This window comes from Mobula birostris, chromosome 16 (assembly GCF_030028105.1).
Source record: "Mobula birostris isolate sMobBir1 chromosome 16, sMobBir1.hap1, whole genome shotgun sequence".
Classification (NCBI taxonomy): Eukaryota; Metazoa; Chordata; class Chondrichthyes; order Myliobatiformes; family Myliobatidae; genus Mobula; species Mobula birostris.
In genome coordinates, this window is record NC_092385.1 from 29,832,995 (window position 1) to 29,849,175 (window position 16,181).

Genomic DNA, 16,181 nt, shown 5'->3' on the forward strand with positions numbered 1-16,181 from the left:
ATTGCAGTGAAAATCTCATGCAGTAGCTTCACGTTCAGTTCCTGGAAGACTTCACTTTCGGTCCGTTCGCTACTGCATTCAGTTTCAATTGTTATCCTTTCCTCTTCCAATTGCATCAGCTCTTCATCTATCAGTTCTTGGTCATGGGATGCCAAAACCTCTTCAACATCATCTTCGTCAACTTCCACAAGCCAAACTCGCTTTGTCCTTGCTTCGTTCACCAGGATCGAAACACTTAATTATGTCTAGTTTTATGCTAAATGTAACACCCTTAGGAGCTCTTTTAGGCATTTCCAATACCTTAGAACTCATCTTGCTAACGGCTGCTCAAAATAAATTGACATAACGCACAGATGTTCACAGGCACGTGTTTAAGCAATGCCGGCTAGAATGCAGTTCTAGGGGCGGAGCTTGGCTGCTCGGGGTGCACGGTGCCTTTTATCGCGCGCTGCCTTTTTTCATAACAGTGAAACCACCTTCTGTTAGTGAAAACAGGTAACTAATGTAGGTCTTTCGTAACAGTGAGGTTTCGTAAAGCGAACATTCGAAAAGCAGGGGACACCTGTACAGTAGTGGCAATTCCATTAGAATCCCACCAACTCTGTACCTCATCAAAAATATGATTAAATACATCTCATCTTAATTAAAAGATATACTCACTTTGGCTCATGCATGTTTAACTTCCAAACACATACAGGCTAAGCCCTGAAATGAGTTCTCCTCACTCACACTACGTAAACAGAGATGAACACATTCACATTACTCCGTTACATTCACATTCAGTTATGAAACAATAAAGAAAGACAAAATAAACTTTTGCAATATAGTGCCTTAGAGTTTAATTTACTAAAAGGACTAACCTACTAGTCGCACAACCACACAATTCAACGGCAACACCTTACTCATGAGAATCTGAAGCATCCACATGTAAAACATGTCAAATTACTGATATTCTAGATTTACAAACAAGTGTAAACGAATTGACATGGATATTATCAGATATTATTCACCTTTCTTCACCATACTACTAGCATTCGACGTCCTTTCTAGAACCTTGCAACTCTTCTTTCTACTCCACACGTGCATAATGATGTCACTGTTTTCTCTTAAAGGCACAGGCAGCTATTTTAGCATTACCAGGGTGAATACATAAGTACACTTTAACCATAAAAATGATATTAAATGGTCACCTGGTTACATGTATTTAGTATTTCAATAAAGGCATCCGTTAGTCTTGCGAGACCATGGATCTGTGCCTGGAAAGTCTTCACTCTCCAGGGCACAGGCCTGGGCAAGGTTGTATGAAAGACCAGCAGTTGCCCATGCTGCAAGTCTTTGTTGTCCAAGGGAAGGACATTAGGACCCATACAGCTTGGCACCAGTGTCGTCGCAGAGCAATGTGTGATTAAGTGACTTGTTCAAGGACACAACACGTTGCCTCGGCTGGGGCTCGAACTCGCCACCTTCAGGTCGCCGGTCCAATGCCTTAACCACTTGGCCACGTGCCCACACGTATTTCAATAATATTTGAGTAAACTTGTATTAATATATATTGGTTGATTAAGCATTCTTGTTTGTTTAAATAATCAATTACAGGTAATATGTAACAATACATTAATTGCATATGTTGTCACTCTACCATGTGATACGTGCGTACCTTGCTTAAAGTAAAGACGAAATGACACCTGTATCCCCGAATTCTCATGTCTTCTTTGAATTAGCATCCTGTTTTGAAGTTATAAAACATTATAACCTTCTGAAATGTCTTGTAAAAATACAGATACGCCACATCTTCTGATTGCCCTTTGTCTACCCTGTTTGTTAAATCTTCAATGGGTTCTAGCAAATTTATCAAACACAGTTGCCCTTTCATAAAACCATACTTGACTATACTTCTGCTTTTCTAAATTTTCCCCGTTACTCTTTCATGAAGAGACCATAAGACGTAAAGGAGAATTAGGCCTTTTGGGCCATAAAGTCTTCTTCACCATTTGATTATAGCTGATTTATTTTCCCTTTCAAGCCCAATCTCTCGCTTTCTCCCTGTAATCTTTGACACCCTTATGAATCAATAATTTATCAATCTCCACTTTAAGTATACCCAATGATTTGGCCTCCACAGCCATCTGTGGCAATAAATTCCACAGATTCACCATCCTTTGGCTAAAGAAATTCCTCATGTCTGTTCAAAAGGGATATCATTCTATTTTGAGGTTGTGCTGTTTGGTCCTAGACCCACCCACTACAGGAGACATCCTCTCCATGTCCCCTCTGTCTGTAGGTTTCATGAGATCCTCTCATGTGTTTGATGGCTCTGGACCTGTTCTAAGCTCCAGTGAGTACAGGCCCAGAGCCATCAAATGCTCCTCATTGTCAGTAATTAAAAATGGATTCCATTATATTCCTATTATAGATTCTAGCCAATGTGTTCTATATCTGCCTACTTTCTATCTTCCTTCTTTCTTGAATATTAGCATTATATTTGAGATTTTCCAGTCCTCTGAGACCTCTCCAGAATTCTGTAGAGTTTGGAAGGGTATAAACAACATATCCACTTTCTCTGCAGCTGCTTCCTCAGAGTGCAGACCATCATTTCAAAGGACATGTTGGTTTTTAGTCTCATTAAGTTGCCTAGCATTTTTCCTCTGGTCACAGGGCTTGTTTAGAGCCCTTCCCTCCCTGTAGACCCTTAATTACCTATAATCGTTAGGACATTTACAGTGTCTGTTACCTCAAAAAGTAATACAAAATAAATAATCTGTCACTTTTCTTTTTCCCATTATTATTTCTTCAATCTCTTTTTTTAAGGGCCCTATGTTTACTTCAACTACTCTTTTTCTTTTTATATGCCTCTAGACACCTTGTTTATATATTATTTTCTAATTTATTTTTAATTCTTCGCTTTCTCTCTCTTTACAATTTATTTTGTCATCCTTGGCTGATTTCTAATAATTGTCCAATCCTATGACAATGTATTTTGTGCTTTCAATTTTATACTACCCTTAACTTCCTCGTTAGCCTTGGCTGATAATATCGTTCACATGGAGTGGTTCATCTTTACGGGAATAAAGCTGTGCTGAGACTTATGAAACATTTCCTTAAATGTCTGCCACTACTGATGTACTGTCTATATTCCCAGTCCACTTTAGTCAGTGCTGTCCTCATTTCATTGTAATTGCCTTTATTTGAATTTAGGACATAAGCTTCCGACCCAAGTTTCTCACTCTTAAACTGGATTTGAAATTCTACCATCACTTTCCTAGGGAATTGTTTACTATGAGATCATTAATTAATCCTATCTCATTACATAATAATAGATCTAAAATAGTCTGCTCCATAACTGGTTCCTCAACATATTGCTCTAAGAAACCATTCCATTATATACTATGAACTCATCCTTCTACGCTTGCCAGATTGATTTGTCTAATGTATTTGTAATTAAAGACACATCTAATTACTGCTATACCTTTCTTAGAAGCCCTTAATATTTCTTGTCTTATCTTTTCTACAGTAGAACTACTGTTGCAGGCAAACACAGTAGTGCCACGAATGACTTCCTATCCTTATGATTTTTTATCTTGCCCCTAACTCATTCTACATCTTGATCGTCAGAGTTAATGTCATTCCTCATCACAGAATGTCCAGACTACTTTTCTGGAGCTCTGGAATCTCTTAAATTGTTCAACTTACTTACGTACTGCATGATGCACTGGCGTATTGGGCAGTAAGTAATATTGAGGGCTTTGAAGAAAGGTATAGCAGTAACTAGACATGTCCGTGGACAGCCCCAGTGGTGTTGGTCAGTAAGAAAGCCAGGTCATGGCAGTTCTGCGTAGAATACTACCACTTCAATGTCATGGCCCAGAAAGACTCCTACCCACTGCCCCGAATTGATGACGCCCTGGACTGTATTGTGGGTTCGAGCTGGTTCAGCTCTCTCGATCTCCTGACCTGGCTACGGGCAAGTCGAACTGGCCCCGGAGGGCCTGGTCCAAGACTGCCTTCAGCATTGGTCGGGCCTGTGGCACTTACAGATAACGCTGTTTGGTCTGTGTAACATCCCGGCCATATTCGAGAGACTGGTGGAGAGGGTGCTGACTCATATTCTGCAGAGCCGCTATGACATCTATTTGGACGATCTCCTGGTGCACGGCGCTGTGCTTTATGATGCCCTGCGGAACTTGAAGGAAGTCTTCACTGCCATCCGCATGGCAAATCTGTGCCTCAAACCAGCAAAATGCTGCCTGCTGCACTGCCAGATGGAGTGCCTGGAGCACATAGTGAGTGCGGAAGGAGTGGTGACGGACCCTGAGAAGGTAAGGGAATGGCCTACGCACCACGATGTCTCCGAGCTTCACAGCTACCTGGTACTGCAATTATACTACTGCCGGTTTATTAAGGACTTTGCCACCATTACCAGTTCCCTGCCCCAGCTCACCGAGAAAGGGAGGCCCTTCGTCTGGACCGACACCTGCGCTGCCGCCTTCGACCAGCTCCAAGCTGTGCTCACCCAGGCCCCCGTGCTGGCGTACCCCGAACCAGCATACCTCTTTGTTGTTGACACAGACACCTGCAAAGGGGGGCTCGTCACAGTGTGCTGTCACAGGAGGGGGACCAAGGAGAACGCGTTGTGGCGTACTTTGGCTGCACTGAACAGGACTATTGTGTCACCCACCAGGAGCTCTTGGCTGTGGTCCAGGCCCTCCGCCACTTCCACCCCTGTGTCTTCGACCAATGGTTCCTGCTTGGTGCGGACCATGTGTCGCTGACCTGGCTGTTGAGCATCCTCAGTCCCGAGGGGTGGCTGGAAGCTCTTCAGGGCTACGGTTTCAAGGTACAGCACCATGTCAGAGGGCACCATGGCAATGTTGTCGCCCTCTTGTGCCATCCCTGTGAGGCCACCGACTGTCACTACTGCCGCTGCCTCGAGGAGTGGAGCCGGGGGCAAGCGGTGATGGCGACGCTTCAGGCGACAGCTGGCGGTGACCTCCCCACCAAGGACCACCAGCAGATGCCCAGCGACCAGGAGAGTGACCCTGTGCTGGCCCGGGTGAGGGTACGGTGGCCGAGGTAGGGTGAGGTCTTCGTCCTTGATCCACAGACCAAAGCCCAATACTCTCAGTGGGACACACTGGAGGCAAGCGACTGGCTGATGTTCCGGCAGTGGCAGTTTCCCGGTGGCGACAGACATTTCCTGCACCCCCGGGGGCTCTGCACCGTGGTGCTGCGATCGGTGCATGGCCGGTTGGGGACTAGTTACATTGGGGTCGCAAAGACATTGGGAAAACTTTGTGAATGCTTCTACTAGCCTGGGTGCAGGCAGGATTTAGAGCTGTTCATGCAGCGCTGCAATGATGTAGGGTCGCCGGTCTAGGACGAGAGTGCAACCGTACCTGGTGGGGGTCCCGCTGGACTGCATTGGGTGGGTATCCTGTGCACCTACCCACGTACTAACACCGGGAACCGCTGCATTCTCGTGGCCATGGATTACTTCACGAGGTGGCCAGAGGCGTCGGCGGTCGCAGTCCGGAGCGCCACCACCACCGAGGAGCTCATGGAGGAGTTCTTCTGCCACTTCGCCACCCCTGAAGAACTCCGCAGCAACCAGGGGCGCAACTTTGAGGCGCAGGTGGGAGGTGAGGTCTGCAGGTGGCTGGGAATCACCAAAATGCAGACCACCCCCATTCACCCGCAAAGTGATGGGTCGTTAGAGCGCTTCAACCACACCCTGGCCATCCTCATCAGCCAGCACCAGCACGATTGGGATCAGCACCTACCCCTGGCATTGTGGGCATACCGGACAGCCGTTCAGGAGAGCACCAGGTGTACGCCGGCCGTGCTCATGTTCTGTGGCAGTTGCGTATGCAGGTGTACCTGGTGTTTGGCTCTCTTCCTGAGCCAGAGATTCCTGGGGAGGCCGGGTGGGAGTACCTGCAGCACCTCTCAGGGCGCCTGGGGTTGTTCACAATGCAGCTTGGCAGAACCAAAGTGCAGGCAGTGGCCACCAAAACCAGGCTTACGATGTCGGCTGCCAGGGTCAGGACTATACAGGGGGGTGCTGACTATGGGTCTACGGACCCTCTCTAAGAGGGGATTATCCCCCAAGCTGGGAAGCCACTGGAAAAGGCCAGGAGAGTCCTTGGACTTGGTTGTTGGCTCTGGGGATGCCAGGGATGGCTGACCCCTCAGGTGGGGGCAGTGTGGCACTCCGGTGGGGGGGGGGGGGGTGGTCATGGGTTGACAGCTTGCCCCAGCATTCGCAGCCAGAGCTACTTACTGTTTTTGTTTTAAAATGCATTTGTGGAATTATGGTGCGGTATTTAATTTCATTTATTGTTATATTTTAGCTTGGGTTACACAGTTGTTCGCTTGTGCGTTTGTGGGTCACCCTGACTGTAACTGGGGCGTGTGATAATCACCATCCCTGTCTGTATCAGACTGAGCAGTTTTCTCCCTAGGTCTTCACACCTGGTCTGTTTTAGGGTTCATCGCATTGAAAATGGCAGTTAAATTAATCGAGCTTTTCTCATCTATCGTCATGGACCAAATGCTCGACACAATAGGTATATAATGATAACGGTGATGCTGCAGTTCACAGCAAAATCGAACGGTTCTGTGGGTAATCTACAAAATATGCACAACATCCTGCTCACTACCCCAGTAGAAATTTTCCACACACAAAATGCTGGAGGAACTCAGCAGGCCAGGCAGCATCTAGGAAAAGAGTACAGTCGAGGTTTTGGCCTGAAACATCGACTGTGCTCTTTTCCATAGACACTGCCTGGCCTGCTGAGTTCCTCCAGCATTTTGTGTGTGTTGCTCGGATTTCCAGCATCTGCAGATTTTCTCCTTTTAGAAATTTTCCACCCCAGGATTATTCATGCAAACATGGGAGGCTATCATAACTAATTTAGAGCACAGCTCTCCTGCAATATTAAGTGAGTAGTTGTATCATGGGTAATTATAAGATCAGTAATCTAAAATTATATGAGTTTGATTCTGACCATGACATTTCCAGAATTTAACTCATTGTAATTATATCAGGAATCTCAATCTTATATCTACATTGGTGAACATGAAATAACTGCATTGTCACAAAAACCCAAGAAGGAGATGAGAATGACAGATAATACAGCTTTCCATCAATTGTAGGACCAAGAAGCTATGGTAAAACATAGCGGAATTAAGGGGAAACATTTCCATTGGCCAGAATGATATCAAAGGTAAAGAATGTTGGTTGTTATTGCTTAAGGTCGATAATCTTATTTGCTGTCCCACTTCTAACCATCTTCATCTAGTTCATTGACAATTATATGAGAATTTTCACACCTTTAATATCTTCTCCAAGTTATATGTCAACCTGACTTGGAAGTTCATTACTGTTTTTTTTGTTGTCATTGGGCTAGGATCCTGAAAGTAACAACCGCATTGCAGTTTCCACACTACAAGATGTACAGCATCATAAGGAGACAGCTCATTAGGGATAGCCATATTCTGGGCCAACACTCAACCTACAAGTTTATCACTTGGCGACATTTGTTAATTTCATGGATGTTGAAAGGTAGCTGCATCACAGTTTTTTCTTAATGGAGAAGGAAGGTCAAACAGTATGCTGTCTTGAAGCAACTGCCATACTTCTTCTAGCGGACGTAATGAACTTCTATAGTGATCTTTAGCAACAGGTGTCTGAAGTCGGTACCAATATAAAATAGATTAAAGCATAATGAGCACTTACTGGCAATTAATAAAATAGCTTTCTCATATATACAAATTTTATACCTTGGAAATGGCTTGAAACATATGCCCAAAAATATTAAATATTGCGACAGTAAAATCCTAATGTTTTATGATAGCACCATCACAAACAACAGGAGATTCATTGGTGGCTCAGCTGTAACACTGTTATGTCCGAGTTATTGATTCTGAACCTTCTTTAGGGATTTCACACATAATCCAGGTATGTAGTCTGGCAGTACAAGCATCGACTTTAAAATGAAATGTCGAACTGAGGTCTTTACCCTATCAGGTTCTGTGGAACATTTCAAAGAGAAGTGTTAGATCTTCCTGGTCATCATTAATAGAGGAAAAGAAAAAGAAAGACTTGTACACTTTACAACTCTGCTTCAGATATGTTCAGTTATTTAACATGTGATAACTTTAAGTGAAAATTCCAAGACACAAGGTATTATTTCTTTCTCCACCTGTTTCACTGCTTATGCACAGTGATACTGACATTTTCACTTTGAATTTGAGGAGCTTTTATTACCCACAGCATGACCCTAGGCTGAGTTGGGACATTGATGAATTGTGGGCCTTATATTCCCTAGCTAGTGAAGGAGAAAGTTTCAGGAGAAGTTATGAGTTGCTTTGGGCAAGCCAGCCATCAGGGTGACTTGGTTGCTTGGTCCAAAGCTTCAAAAAATACTTTGCGTGGGTGAAGTTGTCATTCTTTGACGACTAACCACCCCTCCACCCCCCGGAGTTTTCTGGAATTAGTGATTAAACATTAGCACAGCGATGTGATAAAAACTATTACCTATTAAAAATAGATCCCATTTTTCTTTGAAAAGTTTGACTTATTTGTTATAAAATTAATGGAGTTGCAGAAAGAAAAAGAAGTATGTCTAACTGCAAATGAAGGATTATTCAATGAGCAGTCCGTCTGGTTGCCAGCCAGCATTGGAAGACAGGGCATCATTTGGATGGATGTACTGGATGAACTATGGCAGGAGTCATGAGGCAGAAAGTCTTGAAATGAAACCTTCATAAATAAGGCAGCCTGCACTAGCAACCTTGTGTGGGAAAAAATATATCGATTCCTGTGGTCGGTGTGGCCTTCTGTGATTAAAGTGCTGCAGGACATGGCTAATGCACTTGTTCCATTTCAACTTAAGCAGAATAAGTCAGGCTTTGGTTTGCTGCAGAATGATTATTCTCATTTTTCCTTATGACAACAAAAGAGACTATTTGACCGATAGGACCCTTGCTAATTTTCAACTACAGATTCAAATGCATTTATTTCTTTATTATATGTACATTGAAACATACCGTTCCGTTACCAACCATGAAGTGTCGTCACAAGTTCCAGCACCAACATAGCAAGTCCACATTGCTTGGGAGAACAACACAGAAGACAACAAAAAAACAAAACAACAACAGCAAAACCAGCCCCTTTCCTCCCTCACGCACACAGACACATAGACAGTGGTCCAACCTGAGTACAGGCCTCCGGGTCTTCATTCTCCGGTGGACTCGAATACTTGCAATCAACAAGAGTCTGACTTTCCCAGTGCATGCTCAGACTTGTAAATACGGGGCTTCAGCCATCAGGCTTTGACTTCTGGACTCTTGATCAACCTTCAGGCTTTGATTTTCAGAATCAAGTCCAGGACAGGCTGATGAGGGAACCCTGAACTTCAGGCCTCACTGATTCACATACCTTGGGAATTAGCAGTGTTCCAGCCTCCTGCTCATTTGAACATCTGATCCCAGGAACCACCAATGTGGGGTACCTGCTGATCCAGTGGGCCACCAGCCGTCGTCCATACTGGTGCTCATTCACAGACCTTGCCAGCCTGATATCCATGGGTATACTTTGTCACATGTCCACATTGTTGGCCTTTAACTGAGGACTGAGTGGAGTCCTAGATGCTGGATGTCCTTTGCCCCATGTCCAGATTCCTGACCTTTGAGCACAGAGTGCAGAGTGCAGGCCTAGACTCTGGATATCCTCCTTTGCCTGTCCACATCGCTGGCCTTTGAATATGGAGCATGGAGCGGAGGCCTTGACTCTGGTCTGAACTTTCCACATCCCTCTCCCTAAACCCTAACATGGCTCCTAAATAAAGGCATCTGTTAGTCTTGCGAGACCATGGATCTGCGCCTGGAAAGTCTTCACTCTCCAGGGCGCAGGCCTGGGGGGTTGTATGGAAGACCAGCAGTTGCCCATGCTGCAAGTCTCCCCTCTCCACGACACCAATGTTATCCAAGGGAAGGGCATTAGGACCCATACAGTTTAGCACCAGTGTCATCGCAGAGCAATGTGTGATTAAGTGCCTTGCTCAAGGACACAACATGTTCCCTCGGCTGGAGCTCGAACTCACAACCTTCAGGTCTTAACCACTTGGCCACGTGCTCACACATGACTCCTAGCTCCCTTCTTTGTCCCCAAACTGTCCCCATGAACTTGAAAAAGAGCTAAATCTCAGCCACTACCTCAGCGGAGACCACAGCTCAGTGCCATTTTGGCCTCATCAATTCCATTCCACCACTTACTTCCCTGTTACCGATGTCCTTTCTCTTGCCCATTAATTTCCCACCCGTCCACTGTAGACTGGCAGTAACTTACGGTGGCCGTTGAAAGTAGCCTTCAGTACTTCTGCGCGACATGAGGGGAAAGAGGAGCTGTCAGTGAAGCCAGCCGCAGTTACAGGGATATTGTGCACACTCCACAAGTTCAGCTCTGGGGTCAGAATCAAGCCCGGTTTGCTGGACCCAGGGCAGCACATTCTGCCTCTCCACTGTGCCACAGCATCATGAGATTCAGAGAATCATAAGACTTCCTCACTATACTGGCAAGCCATCATAGATGGTTAAATACAGTGGGCCAAAAATGGCTGGTTTGATGGTTCCATGTTGAATACATGGCTGTTCTGAAAACAAGCAAGCTGCAGATCCAGGCAGAAGCCATTGTGAGGTGTGGGGGTGTGGTGGTGGTGGGGGCGGGGGTGAAATATAGTTAGTCATTGATTTGTGGGGAATAATTTATTCCAGTCAAATTTTATGCTTTTAATCACGGGGGTTGTGAGTGCTGCCCTGAAAGTCAATGGGATGCTTTCCAGGCCTCGCTGTCAATGGGGATTTGTGGTTAAGGGTTGGGATGAAGATTAGTGGGCAGAAGAACAGTTGGCCTGGCAAATATTGCCGCCGTGGGTTCCCAGTGCCAGCCACTACAGCCTGAGATCTGTTCAAGCAGGTACCTGCTAATTAACAATGGAGACCATGCGAGTTCAGTGAAGCTCAAGCTCTTTCACACTGTCTTTTTCTTCATTATTGTAACGTCGTATTTTTTATGGCTTGCACCCTATGGCCACCACAAAACTACAATTTTCATAATATATGTAATAGAGTTATAGAACACTACAGCACAGAAACAGGCTGTTCAACCCATCTAGTCCATGCTGTTAATTTGCCTAGTCCCATTGACCTGAACCTGGACCATTGGCCTTCATACCCCTCCCTGTTTGAATTTCTCTTAAATGTTGAAATTAAACCCGCATCAACCACTTCTGCTGACAGCACTACTTCCTGAGTGAAGAACTTCCCCCTCATGTTCCCCTTAAATATTTCACCTTTCACTCTTAACCCATGACCTCTAGCTCCAGTCTCACCCAACCTCAGTGGAAAAAGCCTGCAGTGATAATAAACCAACAATAAGTGTTAGTGATTATGAGCCTGATTCTGATTCTGAAGGCTTTCTTCTGCATATGTGACTGGTACAGGCTGTGGGCTAAAATCACAGCAATTGTATTATCATATGACCTACATATGAGCTTCTTTGTGTGTAACACATCGGGGATAACAAGGAATGGATGGGTTGGCATTAGAGGAAAAGTTTAACTGTATCTGTTAGACCATAGAAAAATATATTACCTGTGGGATCTTGAAAGAAATTTATGATTACTCTTTTTGGATAATCTCTAATTAGGAAGTCACTAATGAAAATGAAGAGTCCAGTAGTAATGAGGTTCTTTTTTTCTCTCAGAAAATTGTGAGTCTTTGGAATTCTCTTCCTCAAAAGATGATGGAATATTTGAATTTTTTTTTCAGGCAAAGGTAGCTTGGTTCTTGCTAAGCAAGGCATTAACAGGATTGCAGGGTTGAGGTTACAATTAGATAACTGCAATTTTACTGAATTATGAATCATCTTTGACAGGCCTAGTGGCCTACTTCTGCTCTGCACTCTCAACTTTGTATCCCAAATAAAATTGTGGACATTGTGGGACCTACAACAAATCCTCAATTTTCTTTACAATTGATTTCTTTATTAAAATCAAGTCACATGATTATAATTGCCAATTACATATCCAGTTTCCAGCACTTTCTACGAGGAATTTTTACACAGTGACAGCCGTTAGGTACTCTTCATGCCTCTTCAATGATAATATGTTTCATTGAATAAATTAACATTTGTGATTTATTTTTAATCAATGCCAATTGTAATCAAGCCAGTAACTGGATAATTCAGATTACTTAACTTTGAAATGAATTGTTTTGCGTAGTGCATGCTTATTCTGAAACTTTCAGAATTATAGTTGATATCAAAAGCTCCAATAGATAATTAACTTGCAGTAAAACCTCTTGGTAGTATTACTCTATTGCACTACCAAGACATTTTTTAATATTTCACGATGAACCTCGCGTCAATGAACTAAATATTGTTTTTACTGGGGTATCACCATCTTATGAGAAATATATTATTCATTGAACGGATTCTGTGTTGATTAAAACTTAATGTTTTTAGACAATTTATTGTCTCTTTCTCAGACTAAGTCTAGACCCCAGCAGATTCTTCACCCTTTTGAATACGGCATCAATCAAGTTATGAAGGAGACTAGACTGAGAGCACATTATACATTGCTACTGAAAAATACAAATTGTACTTCTTGATCATCCTCACTTTTATTCCAGAGTTTGCATCTATTATTGTTACCTTCTGATGTGGATACCTGCTGTGGAAGGTCTGAAAAGGCAAGGAAAATGTTCCAATCAGCATTAATACTTCTGTCTTTTTTGGAACATGAATAGTAAAGGCCTACTTTCTGAACATGCCTCTCCCCATAGGAAGTCTCATCTGTCGGCTGGAAATCAAAGACATCTACCCAAAAATATCCATCCATTCATTCCTTTGTACTTTGGATAGCAAGCCTACTTCTTTCAAAGACCAAAATTCAACTTTACAGAGATTCAATCAGCTTCTCAGATTAAAGCATGTGGTGCAATTTATAAATCCAGATCAATTATTCAAAGGCAGTGATGTAAATCACTACTTAATTACACAAGTAAAAACTCTGCTGATTCCTCATGAATAAACCATGATAGGACTTTCCATGGTATTGTTTATATGAACAAATCCAGTAATACAAACAGTGGTTGGGATGGAAATTCTTCTATGAAGAGCAGTAGTGCATGCTGTGCCATAACACCGGTTAATGAATAACACTGATATCTTGATAAAAAACCCAGCCATTTTGACTTGAAGATTAACTTACCTCATGGCTTAGAACAGCAGGAAGAGGATTAACATGAAGATACGCAGCAATTTTACTCAGCACTGCCATCCAGCAGCTTAGAAAATGACAGTATGCAAAATTTAGAAATTAAAGGTGGAACCTATATATGGTGAGATGCAAGCGGTCTGTGGCTAGCCTCAGGGAAAAGGATGAGGTTAGATTGAGCATTCTTGAGAGTTAGGGTGCAGAGGATTTTGACTGGACTTTTGAAATATATGTATGGGTTCTTATCGTAACTGTATTAGAATTTATTAAATTATCAAAAAAGAGTGCTGTTGATGCAGATGTACCTTGATTATTTCACTTTCTCGACCTACATTTGTGCAATATGCATATACTTATCTATACTACACTACTTGCTCCTTTTTGTAAAGAGAAAGCAATTCATGTAGTCATATGATTTACACATTTAATTCATTCACAGATATTCTGAGTTTGTTGATCTGAAAGTAAATTGTGCTGATATTATATCCACTCTTTGAAATGAAGAAGGCATCATGTCTTAATTCAATTCAGAGGAATTTTATGCCATTTCTTCCACTCTCCACAAAATGGATTGGAATACACTCATGAATTCATAATTTTTCAAAGCACTTCTTTTCTATCCCCATGAAGAATTAAATAAATACATATATATTATCTCTAATTCTGTTTCCTATCTTCACAGAGACAGGTAGGTGTAAGATATTAGCCTCTCAATTCCACTTCTCTCCATACTCTTACCTGATTCCACCTGATCATCTTCCTTCATCCCTCCTCAGTCCAACAATCATCTACTGGCTGCCTTCTAACCCCTTCCTTTTTATATTGTCCATCTTTTCTCCCCATTCTCAGTCCTGATGTAGGATCTCTCCCTACAGATGCTGATCAACTTTGTTTTAATTGCTTCAGATTCCAGCATCTGCACTATCTTCTCTCACTGAATGAAGATGGGACTATTGCCAATTTTTCTAGTAACCCCTGAAATGAGAAAATTAATCTCAATTCATGGACAGTATTTTCTGTTAGATTACAAGTCTCCCACTTCGAGTATTATATATGAGTTGTCAATCGACTTTTCACAATGATCAAATTTACTCCTCAGTTAAGTTTGATTGGTCATTTCCAGCTCTGTAAAGAAATCTTCAGTGACCTGAATCTGCAGACTTGACAGATTGTATGGTTATCCACTAGCATTTCTAGTTCTTTAAATAATCTCTTTATAAGCCAAACATCTGGCAATTGCCTTCCTGTACACAATGTTAGAGCGTCCAGTGTATAGCTCTTCAAGGGTATCTCTTCTCAGTACATTTGGTGTGATAACTTGGTAACATGACCTTGTTCCATCATCAAGCCACATTCCTGATTGGCAACAATGTTATGACCTGGACAAATGGCTGATTTAGTTTTTCCTGTTCAAGTTTTTATTACAGTATTTTCATCTAAGAACTTTTTAGTGCTGTTTTCTCAAGCATCTCCACTGTTTTAACCAGAAAAGTACCTGCTACTATATATTAATGTACAGCTCATGTGACAATGTATTTGCTATCAAGTTGTATCTTAAGCTTTTATATTCTATACAAAATAGATCAGTTTTGATTTGCAATTTAGCCATTGTTAGTATGGGCAACTTAGATAAAAACTGAGGAAACTTTTTCACTCCAAAGATAATTCCTGGTTTTTCCTCCTTAATATAATCATAATTTCTCTCACTCTTAATAAATCTTGGTGATGAATATGCAATCGTTTTTCTAGGATAATATTCATTACATGATATCTTGCTGCTCCAACTCCATAATTTGAAGTATCATGCATCAGGTAGAAGGTACAAGAACCTCAGGACTTGCACCACCAGGTTCAAGAACAGTTACTAACCCTCAACCGTCAGGTTCTTGAACAAAAGGGGATAACTACACTCATTCAACTTTCGGTGTTCCTACAACCGATGATCTCACTTTAAGGACTCTTTACCTTGTTATTTCATGCTTGTTATTTATTGTTATTTATTTATATCTGTATTTGCACAGTTTGTTGTCCATTGGTATTTGTTTATAGTTTACAGTTACCGTTCTCTAGATTTGCATAGCACACCTGTAGAAAAAGAATCTTGTATGTGGTGACATGTATGTATTCTGATAATAAATTTTACTTTGAACTTTGAACCAATTTCAATACACATATTGTATCACAATAAACCAACAAAGATTCATTTCCAAGATTTCTTACATAAGCTGTTTTTAAATTCCTTTTTTTTAATTGTCTTCCTTCAGTAAGTGATATGTCAGTAGTAGCGTTGTTAGATCTGGTAAAAATATAGCATAACACTTAGTTATGCCACTGCTGCCATTCAGTATGATTCATTACTTTAAGCCTTACACTGTGTTCATTTTGTCTGCCTGAACATATCTAATACTCTAAGGTTTTCTTCTTGGTGATTATGGCAATTAGTATAGTAGCCCTCAGGCAAGGGATAATTGAAATCCTTGGTGCATTGGAAAACCACAGAACAAATGTGCCATGATAACAGACAAGAAAGAGAGCAAACATTGTGCAAACAGCTTGGTTCGCTGTGTATGGCCACACACCAAATGATCATTGTGGAAATGGAATCCTTTCAGTTTGTGGCATATCACAGTTGACAAGCCACGTCTACAGTCAATACTCCATGGGGAAGTCTGCGGCCTTGTGAAGGAGCATGCAAACTCTACTTAGATCTTATACTAAGAGCGAATAAAAAACATCTTGGGATGTCTTGGACCACAATAGGTCTACAGTTGATGCAATCCCGTTGGCTCTCTACAACAGCAATATGTATGTCAGATATGTTTCAGCACATTTAGCAGAATCTTAGTTGGGTGACAAGTAGATGTATGAGAGTGAAACAGATCGGCTGGTCGGGTAATGTCATAA